A 14,051-nucleotide genomic window follows, 5' to 3' on the forward strand; every position below is an offset into this window, starting at 1 on the left:
CAAATCCTCCACCTGACTTGAAAAATATACACCTTCCATCTAACCCGAGCCGACACGATTTTTTTGAGATAAAATCTGAACCTAACCCGACCCGAAATAATATATTTATTAAAAAATATTATTTTTACTAGATAAAAATGGGGATTTAATTAAAAGAAATTAATACATAGAGGGATATTATTGCAATTATCCCTAAATATATAAGGTAAACTTACAATTTTTTCGGATTGGGTATTTTTCACCCTAAACCCGAACCCGACCCCACCCAAACATAACATTAAAAGAACCCAACCTGCCTGACCCGAACCTATTTTTTTAAAAAAATCTGACTTGATCGGGTCGGGTCAGGTCAAAACCCATCGGGTTCGAGTCTCATGCTCATCCCTATTTTTACGCTATACTCGAACCGATCCATCCTTATTCTCCAAAAAATAGACCTAACCCAAACTTAATTTTTCAAAAAAAAATTGAACCTATATGGTCGAATCAAAACCCATTAAATTCGAATCTCATTAGAATTAGAATTTAGAGTTTAAAACGTATAAATATTTATATAAAAATTAATTTAAAATAATTAAAATTTTATTATCAAATCAAACCTAATTTGATTTATGAACCTATTAAATTGAAAAACATAACATTACCTGGACATTAGCTATCTTCTCACCAAATATTAAGGTGTTTTAATGATGTCTTCAATTTGGAATTTTAATGTAGTGTTTGACCTACATTTTGGTACGTGACCTCTAACTAAATCTATCATTGTCATTAAATTTATGTTTAAAATGTATTTTATTTATAATCTTTTTAGAAAATTTTAAGGTTAATTAATTTCATTTATCATTAACAATTAATTTGTTGATAAAATATTAATTTGATTAGTATTATTGTTGTCATAACACAAAATATTATAATTTTGGACAACCTCAAAATATGCTATAAACAAAATTAGAATAAAGTATTAAGACAACATCACTCTGTTTTTTTATTATTAATATGGAGTAAGCAAAAGGCAATATTTGTTTAAATAACTCTCAACCATTTGATTTCAAACGCTCACACCCTTAACATTCCTGGTGCTCGAACGCGGAACCTCAAAAAACAACAATAATTCCTTAATCACTGAGGTCGCTCGATTCGTTCCACATCATATGATTCAAATTATTAGAATGAGTCTTATTGATAAAAATGAATGTTATTCTCCTTAAAAACTTCGGACTCAAACAGATGTTTTACAGAGTGTGTGCAGATTCTCAAAATATACATTGTGAGAGAAAACCCCAAAGCATTATTCAACCGTTGTGCAGTTGAGAGATCACATTGAATGAAAAAAGCTAAAACATCAACATCTTGCACAAATGAAGCCATTGGTTGTGGCACATTACCATCCTTTTTAAAGTCATACTCAAAGGGGCCCTAACCTCATGTGGATGTAGGGATGAGCATAGGTCGGGATTTTCAGTTAATTCGACCGGTCTAAAAATTATACATTCTCTATTCAACCGGAATCTGATCTGAAAATTATACACCCTCCATCTGTCCTGAACTCAACCCTCCCTTTCAAGATAAAACTCGAACCTGACCCAGAATAATTTATTTATAAAAAAATATTACTTTTATTCAATAAAAATAGAGATTTAATTAGAAAAAATTATTTTTAAACTAAATCATAAATATAAAAGATAAAATTATAATTTTTTTGGGTCGGGTTAGATTAGATATTTTTTCCTTAAAACCGACTCGTACATAATCTCTAAGAAAATATGAGCCGACCCAACCCGAACTCAATTTTTTAAAAAAAAATCTGACTCAATAAGGTGGGATCAAATCGAAACCCATCATATTCGGGTATTGTGTCAATCCCTATGTGGAGGACATTTAAGCTTGGTGTCGGTAGCCCTATGAATCCTTGCCCTTTAAGATCATTATATAACAAGAGCTTTGGTGTCCAATAACTGATACGATTCAAAAACCATTGCTATCAAGGATGAGGAGCCTCGTGCATCGAGGAGGGACACTTGTGTGTGTCGAAACGATTTTTTCTCAAGTGCGAGATTTTGGAAACCGCGTCATTTTTAATTATTCTCTTAAGATTACAATTTTTAATTAAAAACAATGCGATTTTAGAAAACCTCTCGTTTCGAAAATTTGGGAATTCATTCACGATAAAAACACAGGTTCGAAGAGTCGCCACCAATCCTTGATTAGGGTGTGATTGGACACCCAAAAATGTTTTGTCATTTTAAATAAAAGTTAATTTTAATTAAAACAACAATTTAAAGTCTGCGTTGCCAGAAAATGAGTTCGGGAGTCGGTTACGCGTGGGGAAGGATTAGCACCCCCACAGCGCCCTAAATTGGTACCTAGTCGGTTAATTAATGTCTTTGCAATGAAATTTATAAATTCGATTTTTATTTGATTTATGATCCCCGACAAAATAACAACACATGGAATTTACAATATTTAAAATCACCAAAATAGATTAAATTAAAATTACCTAACCTTTAGAAAGATAAAGAATGTTCGATTATTTAAAAATATCGAGACCAGATCTTAAATAGTTATAACAACCTTTCTCGATAAATTTAAATAACCGAACATTTCTTTATCTTCCGTTCCCAAATTTTAAAGTGATAGATCAATTTTAGGTGTCACTAATGGGATACACTTTTAATTTAAAATCGTTAAAAGCGGACCTCTAATAGCTAAGACAGCCCACTTAAAACGAATTTAAATTAAAAGGGTATTACCCTTAATCCAATTATGTAGATGTCAAGTTATGCAAGTGAGGCTATCATACAAAATTAATTAAAATAAAGGATATATTACATCTAAATATATGCTTATGAACCTCACAATTAAAATAACATATGTACATGCATATATATATAAATCATCATTCAAACATACAATAACCATACATTCAAAGAAAACCCTAACTGACCATACGTGCATTTGCAAAATAAAAAAAACTTAACATGGACTAAAGTATAAACAGGACAGACTTAAGGTTAACAACCTAAAGAAAACAAACGACGAGCTATTGTGAAAATAAATAAATAAAAAATAAGTGGTAAAAATTTGTGACTAAATTGAAAAAGAACTACAAATCTGAACCTAAAATAATGAATTGCCTAAACATTGAGTCATGAGCCACAAAAACAATCATATTCTAGGTACCAAGTTCATAATTTTCATTAACAAACGAGTGATTAGAATGTAACCAAATAACATTACGAGCATCAAAATCAGAAATAACTCATATTTATGCGGGATTGAAACACAAAACTTCAAAGATGGCATATTCAATGCATAAATAAGTAGAAATTTACCCTAACCAAAACTAAGGACCAAATTAGAATTTCGTTAACCTGAAAATTAAAAGCAGAAACACTGAGAAGATTAAAGGATCGCTCACACGGTTTCCCCCTTAGCCAGGCGTGAGCTTCCCTAAGCCTCATTTAGTTTCACCTTTTCCTCACTTGGCCGCAACCTTGCTCTCCTCTCCCTCTTATCCTTCAACGAGAAACTCACAAAACCAGCAGTCCACTTCTCAACAATTCTAAACTAAGGGTTTCTAGACACTCTTTAAACCTCCAAATGAGGTTCCACTACACGCAAGACCTAGGCTCTCCCCTCTCGTGGCAATGACTATATCGAAAGGTAAGGAACTTGTTCTCTCTTATTTTCTACTTATTTCGAATAAAAGCATGAATAGACCATACTGGAAATGGAAAGATCGAAATTACCAGAAAAAAGCTCTTTGCTTTCTATTGCTTCCTCGTTTTTTTTTAAGAAAAATACAGTGGTAGGGTTGCACTTTTTTTTTACATTGATTTTCTTGTGTAAATTCGAAGGAAAGATTGAGACCCTCTCCTTTTGTTACAACGAAACCACCCTGTTGTCGATGAATTTTTTGTTCCAATTCGTTGCCCTCTTGAAAAGCCGACCCCTCTCCCTATTCGAATGGCCCGGTTGTTGATAAAAAAAATCCTGCTCGAATGGTTGCCTGCAGTTGTTCGAATGGTTCCTGACTTCTCTCCTTTTTTTTTTTTTGACTGAGCTCCCATCTTCTTGATTTATTTATTTTTTCTTCACCTAATCCTTTGTCGTTGCATATTGATTTTCTCTGCATTTGGTGATATTTGGTTGAGCAGGTATTGACTTTGATCTTGTTCTGTGGATGATTGATCATTTCTTATCTTTGGTGGATTTGTTGCAAATTTCATGTGGGAGACATGGGTCTATTGGATGTTGTCGGTTTGGTGCTCTGTGACTGAAACTTGGTTTGCTCGTGGACGACAACAGCACGTGGGAGCTGCAACCGGATCCGGGTCGGGTTTAGCTTGTTAGGTCAAATGTAATTGGGTCTTCGGGTTTGGGTCTGATTTGGTTTGTTGGGCCTGCAAAAACAAAGCATTTAATTAGTGAATCCCTTTATCATATTTATCTATGTATATATATATATATATATATGTAATCACATGCATGACTACATAGACAAATAGAAAACCATTATGTAATTCAACACACCCATACAACTAATACACTAATAATAACATAAATAAATAAACACATGCAAAACTTGATAATAATAACTATTTAGTAACATATAAAAATGGAGTAAAGACTCGAATGAGAACCCCGGACAAAAACGGGTGTTTACAGCTGCCCCTCTTTGTTCATCCTTGTGTTAACAAGGATAGGGCAAAGATAAAAAAGACAACGCGTTTTTGTCCAAATTCATCTTCGCTTTGAAACTTGATAAGGGATTTGTCCCATTCCTCATTCAAGGTAAGTGAGACTTGAAAAATCTTCTGCAAACGGGTTCGCTCTCTTTTTCTTCAGGGAGTATAGAACTCGAACAATCTTCTTTTTACGGGTTCACTCTCTATTTCTTCAGGGAGTAGAACTCGAACGATAATCTTCCTACGAGACTGCCCAATTTTCTTCAGGGACTAGAACTCGAACAATAATCTTCCTACGGGTCTGTCCAATTTTCTTCAGGGACTAGAACTCGAACAATAATCTTCCTACGAGACTGCCCAATTTTCTTCAGGGACTAGAACTCGAACAATAATCTTCCTACGGGTCTGCCCAATTTTCTTCAGGGACTAGAACTCGAACAATAATCTTCCTACGGGTCTGTCCAATTTTCTTCAGGGACTAGAACTCGAACAATAATCTTCCTACGAGACTGCCCAATTTTCTTCAGGGACTAGAACTCGAACAATAATCTTCCTACGGGTCTGCCTAATTTTCTTCAGGGACTAGAACTCGAAAAATAATCTTCCTACGGGTCTGCCCAATTTTCTTCAAGGACTAGAACTCGAACAATAATCTTCCTACGGGTCTGCCCAATTTTCTTCAGGGACTAGAACTCGAACAAAATCTTCCTACGAGAATGCCCAATTTTCTTCAGGGACTAGAACTCGAACAATAATCTTCCTACGGGTCTGCCCAATTTTCTTCAGGGACTAGAACTCGAACAATAATCTCCAACGATCGCGTCTGCCCCCTATTTCTTCAGAGAGTATAAGACTCGAACAATCTTCAACAATCGCGTCTGCCCCTTATTTATTCAGAGAGTATAAGACTCGAACAATCTTCAACGATCGCGTCTGCCCCTATTTCTTCAGAGAGTATAAGATCCACAATCTTCATCAATCGCGTCTGCCCCCTATTTCTTCAGAGAGTATAAGACTCGAATAATCTTCAACGATCGCGTCTGCCCCCTATTTCTTCAGAGAGTATAAGACTCGAACAATCTTCTTTTGCTTCACTACTTTTCGTGAAGGCTTTAGTTTGGTTTGTTTCAAAGGTCGAACCTGAAAATCAAACATTATCAATCATTAATGTATGTTTGAAAATATTATACTTGAACATTCTGAGTTCGAGAAAATTTCTGAAAATTCATCTTCATCGCCAAAACTCGTCAGAAAGCCCTTAGATACATGGATCTATTCTGGCTCAATTGTTGTCACCATTCTTTTTAGGAGTTCAAAACTAGTCATCATCATCTTGATGCTTCAATATATTCAATCTTCCACTATCATTGGGAAACCTGTAGACATTTAAGTCACCATGCAATGTCATGATCCTATTCATGCCTAAAATGTATGCGATTACGCAATTCAACACATTTTTTCTTCGAAGGAACATCATCTTCTTTGATTCTGATGAACCTCGATTTCGTCTTGGGCATCGACATTTGACCAGTTCACCCCAGTTAACAATCTCAATGTCATATCTCTCGGCTTGACGGGACTTTGACTTCTTTCTTTCTTGAAACCCGCCAGTACCCATGACCATCCTGATGAATGACAATCTCTTTGGGTCATATATTAATGGTTGGAATTTTATATGAATCCCATGATTTTGCTTCCCGCAGCCATACAAACATACATGCTAAAACCAACGTTAGCTTCAGAATACCTTCCTTTTCAACATCTTTTGCATAACAATACAAAATGATCTAATGTACCACAAGCTAAGCTATATGTTTAACTTTTTCAAAATCAAATGCTTGTAAAAGGGGAATTGGAAAGGAAAAATATCTCTTTATTTATAAATGCAAAGAATTTTTAGCAACTATATGGCAAACTTTTAACTGGAAAAAGAACAAAAGGATAGGCATATTCAAATATCAATAACACAAATACTTTTGATCTGGCACGCCGTTAGAATGACCCGAGCATAGCTTCTGTCAAAAGGAATTCCAAAATTGTGATGACACCTAAGAGTGCAAAGCTACTTCTGAACCCTAAAATCTCCCATTATTGGATGCCGTAAACCAGTATTGAATCTCATGTGCATTCAATTTCTCCTCTGGTTGCTTTCATAGAGACTCGTTAATCTTTAGTCTCAATCCTGATCACCAACTATCATTGTCACTACTCATGTCATGAGCTCTTTCCACTTCCAAGAATAATTCAGAACCTCCACCATGCACGAATTCTGAATTTAACTCAAGCCGCCCTCTGCGGGTTTTCAACTTGATCTCATTTGGTTTCAAAATGCCCTTTTCGAGTTTGCATCTTGAACCCCCCTTTTATTTTTTGTTTTTTTCTTCTTCTTTTTTCTTTTTTCCATTTTTTCTATTTTTCTATTTTTTTATTTCATTTTTTCATTTTTTTCATTTTTTTCATTTTTTTTATCTTTAAGCAAAACCCCTCTTAGTTGCGTCGGATTTCACTGGATAAGGTAATTCGGACTCATCCATCTCAATCAAGACTAGAGCTCCCCAAAAAAGGCTTTCTGACAACATAGGATATTTCCCACTTGGGCATTCAATTCCCTCGGAAATATTTTGGAACGAGCAATATCCTCCTGAGCATCAGATCCCCTTCATGGACTTCTCGAGGGAGAACTTTCTTACCATGTGCTCGTATCATCTGCTTCTGGTATATCTGACCATGACAAATAGCTTTCAATCTATTTTCTTCAATTAAATTCAGTTGGTCATATCTGGCCTGTACCCATTCTGCCTCCTTTAGCTTCACCTCTGACAAGATCGGAAGTGAAGGAAATTCACCTCAATAGGTAGGACAATTTTCATCCCATAAACCAAAGAAAACAGTTGCCCAGTTAACGTCTGCACAGAAGTCCGATAGACAAAACAGAGCAAATGACAACTTCTCGTGCCAATCTTATAAGTTTCAGTCATCTTCTCAATAAGCCTCTTAATGTTCTCATTAGCTGTCTCTACTGCCTCAATCATCTCCGGGCGATAAGTAGGGGAATTATGATGCTCTCTTTTGAATTGCTCATAGACAGACTTCATCATCTTGACGTTTAAATTCTATGCATTGTCAGAAGTAATCCTCTCCGGTAAGCCATATCTACAGATGATTTTCTTCTTCAAGAACTTACATACCGTTGACTGGGTAACACTCCCATAGGAAGCTGCGTCTTCCCACTTGGTGAGGTAATCAATTGCTACCAGAATAAAGCGATGATCATTTGACGCTTTCGACAAAATAACATCCATGCCCCCATATAGAAAACGGCCACGGGGTTGTCATCACATGCAACTAATGAGGAGGGGTGTGCATTCTATCTCCGTAATTCTATTAGCATGGGTGCCCTATACTCCTTCATGTACTTCAAGAACGGTCTTGGCATCTTCAATGTCCACACACTTTAATAGGACTTGATTCAAGTTTTTCTCGTATAGGGTCTCCTCATTGGGCACATATCTCGCTGTCATTCTTGGTCGCCTACTCGGGATAACTTTGATACCTTATATATTGCAAGATACCCTAGTACCAAGGCCTTCTATCTTCTTCTTCTTCTTCTTCTTCTTCTTCTTCAATACTAAAGCAGTGGGGTGAACACTCATAAGCTTTTATCTCAATAGGCATCATATTTGCATGCTCGTTCATCTTAAAGGCTGCTGCCAGAGGAGCCAATGCATCTGCCACTTGATTTTCTTCTCTGGGGAGGTAATTGAAAGTCACTTCTTCAAATTCTTCAATAAGTTCCAAGACTAATTTATGATATTCCACCAGTTTGGGATCTTTTGTTTCTCATTCTCTTCTGAGTTGGTAGATTACAAGAGCTGAATCGCCATATACCTTGGGCATTTTCACCTTGAGTTCAATAGCAGCTCTAAGACCCATGACACAAGCTTCCTACTCGGCCATATTGTTTGTACAATCAAAATTGAGTCGATTGGTAAAATGATAATGCTCTTCATCTGGTGAGACCAAGATTACCCCAATTTCATGCCCAAGGCATTTGAAGCGCCATCAAAGTTCATCTTCCAGTATTTCCTAGTGGATGCAATTGTTTCTTCCATCGAGATAGCCATTAAATCATCATCTGGGAAATCAAAATTCAACGGTTCATATTGTTCGGAAGCCCTACTTACAATGAATTCTGTTGTGGCACTCCCTTTAACCGTTTTCTGGTTTACAAACTGGATATCAAATTCAGGCAACATGATTTGCCAACGGGCTAATCTTCCATTCAATGCAGGTGCCCCCATTAGTGACAAACGTCGTTTTCTTCATATCTTCAAAGTGCATTTTAATTTGATTGTAGCTAGGGAGACCACCCACAAATGAGAATAAAGAATTTCCAGCGGTATCATCCATTAAAGTGTCTTTATGTGGCAAAGGAAAATTATCCTTTGGACTCGCTCTGCTGAGATCTCTGTCGTTGATACACATTCGAACTTTCTCATCCCTCCTTGGCACTGGGACAATATTCGCCACCCACTCAGGATATTTGGCCATTGCGAGAAAACTGACATCAAATTGTTTCTTCACTTCTTTAATTTTGAGCAGCATCTCAGGTCTCATTCTTCTCAGTTTCTGTTGTACGAGCTTACCATTATGCATTATTGGCAGTTTATAGACAACCAGTCTTGTATCCAGACCTGTCATATCTTCGTATGACCAAGCAAATACATCTTTAAATTCTTGAAGCAACTCCATCAAGCTATGTCTTCCTTCTAGCAGACAGGGTGGTACCAATCTTTACTTCTTTCTTTCCTCATTTGTACCCAGATTCAAGATCTCTGTAAGCTCTTCGTGAGGCAGAATTTGTTTATCTTCCTGTTCCACCATCTTTAGTAATTCCAAAGGTAGTTCACATCCCTCATTGTCATCACAACCTTTGACTTCCCCTTGACATATGGGCATCTCGAAATCAATCTCCGGGTCAGAATCATTAGCATTTGTATCATTGATATCTGAGTTCCTGAAAGAATACCGGAAGAGAATATACATACATATATATATATGGGAGAATCTTTTCCCATATAAGTAAGTAGAAAGAAATAATATATACATTATACAACCAATAATGAAATGCATGGGAGAATGTTTGCCATTTTGGACCAATGGAATGCATCCTTTATTAAAAGCAAGTAAAAACACACAGCTTAACCCTTTACATCAGATCACCTATTGCCCCAGGGTATGGACAATAGAAAAAAGTTATAGCGCGCTCCTCTGCAAAAGATTTATAAACTACAGGCAGCTTCTCCACAGTCCGATTGTTCAATACAAAAATCATCCTTTTCCTTCAGCGATTGCGTTAATTCCAGTTCCTGCATGGTTTGGCAATGGATTTTGGGATATACTTGGTTGTCCACTGTCACCAAAATTGATAACATTTCTCCTTCTCAAAGCTTGGACGACCCTTTTGAATGCAGTGCAATTTTCAATAGAATGTCCGGGATTCCCACCATGGTAATCACACTTAACATTAGCATCGTACCATTTTGGATAAGGAGGTTGTATGGGTACCACATGATAAGGAGAGACTAGATGTCGATCGTATAAATCACGAAATAACTCCTTATAAGTCATAGGAATTGGATCAAATTGAGGCCTCCCTCTCCTCGGGTCCCTTGCCCCTTGTCTATTGTCATTTTGAGGTGGTGCTACCGTTCCCTGAGATTGGGACATTGTGATGTTATTGGAATAGTACTGGCTCACGTTGGTGGCTTCATTTTCCTTTTCCCTCTTTAGTGGCTTGTTGCTGGACTCTCCTCCCTCGAGCTTCCCGCTTTTAATTGCCATTTCGATCATTTCTCCTATCGTAACTATATCAGAAAAACTTCGGGAAGGATTACCGATAAGGTGAGAGAGAAAAGGAGCCTTCAAAGTACTAATGAAAAGCATATTCGTTTCCTCCTCTTCTAATGGTGGGTGCACTTGCACTGCTACCTCCCTCCATCTCTGAGCATATTGTCTGAAACTTTCACTGTGCTTCTTCTTCATTCCTTGCAACACCAATCTGTTAGGCCTGACATCTTTCACATGTTCATACTGGTCGAGAAAGGATTTAGCAAGGTTTTTCCATGACCTAATATCAGCTCTTTTTAGTTGGTTATACCATCGTAAAGCTGAGCCTGTCAAGCTTTCTTGGAAACAGTGGATCAAAAGCTGATCGTCCCCTATGTACCCAGTCATTTTTCTGCAGAACATTGTAATATGGGCAGAAGGGCATCTAGTACCGTCGAATTTCTCGAAGTTGGGAGTTTTGAATTTTGGAGGTAGGACCAAATCAGGAACTAAACTAAACTCTTTAGCGTCCAGTCGATACATACTGGTGCCTTCCTTCATAATCTGGACTTCACTTGCTAATTGTTCGAATTGTTCCCGAAATTGTTTGTTTTCATTCTTTTTGGCCTCTTCATCAAGGTCCGGGACTTGGTGACATGGACTTTCTTCGGGGTGCGAACTAGGTTCCGGTTGAAGATTCACAGCAACGCCAACGGGATTGATGTGCACTTTGGTAGGGACAGACATTCCTTGGACATTTTGAGACTGTACTGGGGTAAACCCTGGAGGATAAAGTGGTTCTCCAGTTATTTGCTCAGGGGCCTTTCCATGTTCTGGGTTTCTCCCTTCCGACAAACTTGTCAACTTAGACAGCATATCTTCTTGAGCCTTAAGCATGTCCTCTTGCATTTTCCTTAGATCATCTTGCAACTGCAGTTGAATTTTTTCAATTTGAGCAATCCTATCTTCCATAGCTCTCTCCCTTGTATTATAGTGATGCTTGGACTTTCCCAATATTTCTCTGCCACAGTTCCTTCACGAGTTACTCTCATGTTTTCATGATTGATGCATGTAAAAATGCTTAAATTAAAGCAATGCGAATGCAAATGTAGATGCCAAATGCAAATGCAAAAGGTGTTAATTCCAAAAGTGACCACTATAGAACAACATTTCATTAAGACAACAAGATTTCATTACACCATATAGCCAAAATACAATTGTGATTCTTCGTCTACTTGAACCGTACTCTTCATAGAATCTAGCATTGCATCTCCAAAATGGTCGGCGTATTTTATCACATTTGATGAATCGGTTGTCCTTGGATTGAATCTTGGGATCTACATCTCCACTTTTAATGGAAAGTGCTCTTTACGTCTTTGTGAAGGGTCTTCTCGTCTTTGGCATTACTGCATCTATCTCTTGAGGGAACATCTTCAGGATGTCTTTCTTTGTGGATCGGTCTTCAATCAGGTTCAAATTTCTTCATTCATCAGATATCCTTCTTCATAAATCATCTGAACGCCTCCGGATCTTCGATTTTGATTACATGGTTAAGAATTTCTTGCCTCATTATGACCAGCCTTCTTATTAGTCAATCACTTGCGAATTAACACCTTTGGATGACATGAATATGCAAATGCAATAAATTAAAAATAAAATAGACATAAAACCAAAATGGGTTAGTACACATAATATAAACAACAAAAATGAGTATCGTAACAAATAAAACCTACCCTCACATGCTGACTACCCAATCATGCTTAGTAAATCCTACCCGACATGATATCTACCTCCATGCTTTTGTTATTTGCAAATAATCCTAACCGCATGATATCTAATTTGCATGCTTGTTCGAGAAAATAAACCTAACCGCATGATTTCTAGTTCGCATGCATTTATTCACAAAAACGAAAATAAATGACCCAAAAAGCTTTTCCTTGTGTACACTCCTCACGGGATTCTTAAGGTTCGGGTTAGGCTCGACCTAAGTTCAGGCTCTATGTTTACTATATGCTGGGTTCGGTTCTAAAGTAATAGGTTCTCGAATTTTCCTTGTTGGTGCCCCCTTGGGCTGTCGAACCCTCAATCCTGGTCCATCACAGGCTTTAAGGATCGAGTTCAATTTCGAGGGAACACACCTCCTTATGTCCATGCGGAAGTGAATACCATCACGAGGACCATAAGGCGTGAGCTCCAGGAGCGATCCACTATCCCATGCGGAGGTGAAAACCACACGAGGGAGTAGTCTTTCACTCTTACTTAAATAGGACGGAGCGGGGTTTTAGCTCATGTTATGCAAATGCAACTGTGCAGTGTGTGAGGAAAAGCGAAAATAAAACAACACATAATCACAAAACACTCAAAGGATCAATCCTCTTTAAACACATAATTAATCTGAAACAAATAGCAAACAGATCAGTACAACTATTTATATGCTAATCAAATTCCGAACAAACAACATTAAAATCAAACAGGGGATCAAAAACCAAATTAGAACGAATATATAACTTTCAATTGCAAAGACAATTAATTAATCGACTATCGGCCTGACTCTCTAAAAAAAGTCCCCAGCAGAGTCGCCAAGCTGTCGAAACGATTTTTTCTCAAGTGCGAGATTTTGGAAACCGCGTCATTTTTAATTATTCTCTTAAGATTACAATTTTTAATTAAAAACAATGCGATTTTAGAAAACCTCTCGTTTCGAAAATTTGGGAATTCATTCACGATAAAAACACAGGTTCGAAGAGTCGCCACCAATCCTTGATTAGGGTGTGATTGGACACCCAAAAATGTTTTGTCATTTTAAATAAAAGTTAATTTTAATTAAAACAACAATTTAAAGTCTGCGTTGCCAGAAAATGAGTTCGGGAGTCGGTTACGCGTGGGGAAGGATTAGCACCCCCACAGCGCCCTAAATTGGTACCTAGTCGGTTAATTAATGTCTTTGCAATGAAATTTATAAATTCGATTTTTATTTGATTTATGATCCCCGACAAAATAACAACACATGGAATTTACAATATTTAAAATCACCAAAATAGATTAAATTAAAATACCTAACCTTTAGAAAGATAAAGAATGTTCGATTATTTAAAATATCGAGACCAGATCTTAAATAGTTATAACAACCTTTTCTCGATAAATTTAAATAACCGAACATTTCTTTATCTTCCGTTCCCAAATTTTAAAGTGATAGATCAATTTTTAGGTGTCACTAATGGGATACACTTTTAATTTAAAATCGTTAAAAGCGGACCTCTAATAGCTAAGACAGCCCACTTAAAACGAATTTAAATTAAAAGGGTATTACCCTTAATCCAATTATGTAGATGTCAAGTTATGCAAGTGAGGCTATCATACAAAAATTAATTAAAATAAAGGATATATTACATCTAAATATATGCTTATGAACCTCACAATTAAAATAACATATGTACATGCATATATATATAAATCATCATTCAAACATACAATAACCATACATTCAAAGAAAACCCTAACTGACCATACGTGCATTTGCAAAATAAAAAAAAC

This window comes from Hibiscus syriacus, unplaced genomic scaffold, assembly GCF_006381635.1.
Source record: "Hibiscus syriacus cultivar Baekdansim isolate YM2019G1 unplaced genomic scaffold, ASM638163v2 tig00017870_pilon, whole genome shotgun sequence".
In the NCBI taxonomy this organism is placed as follows: domain Eukaryota; kingdom Viridiplantae; phylum Streptophyta; class Magnoliopsida; order Malvales; family Malvaceae; genus Hibiscus; species Hibiscus syriacus.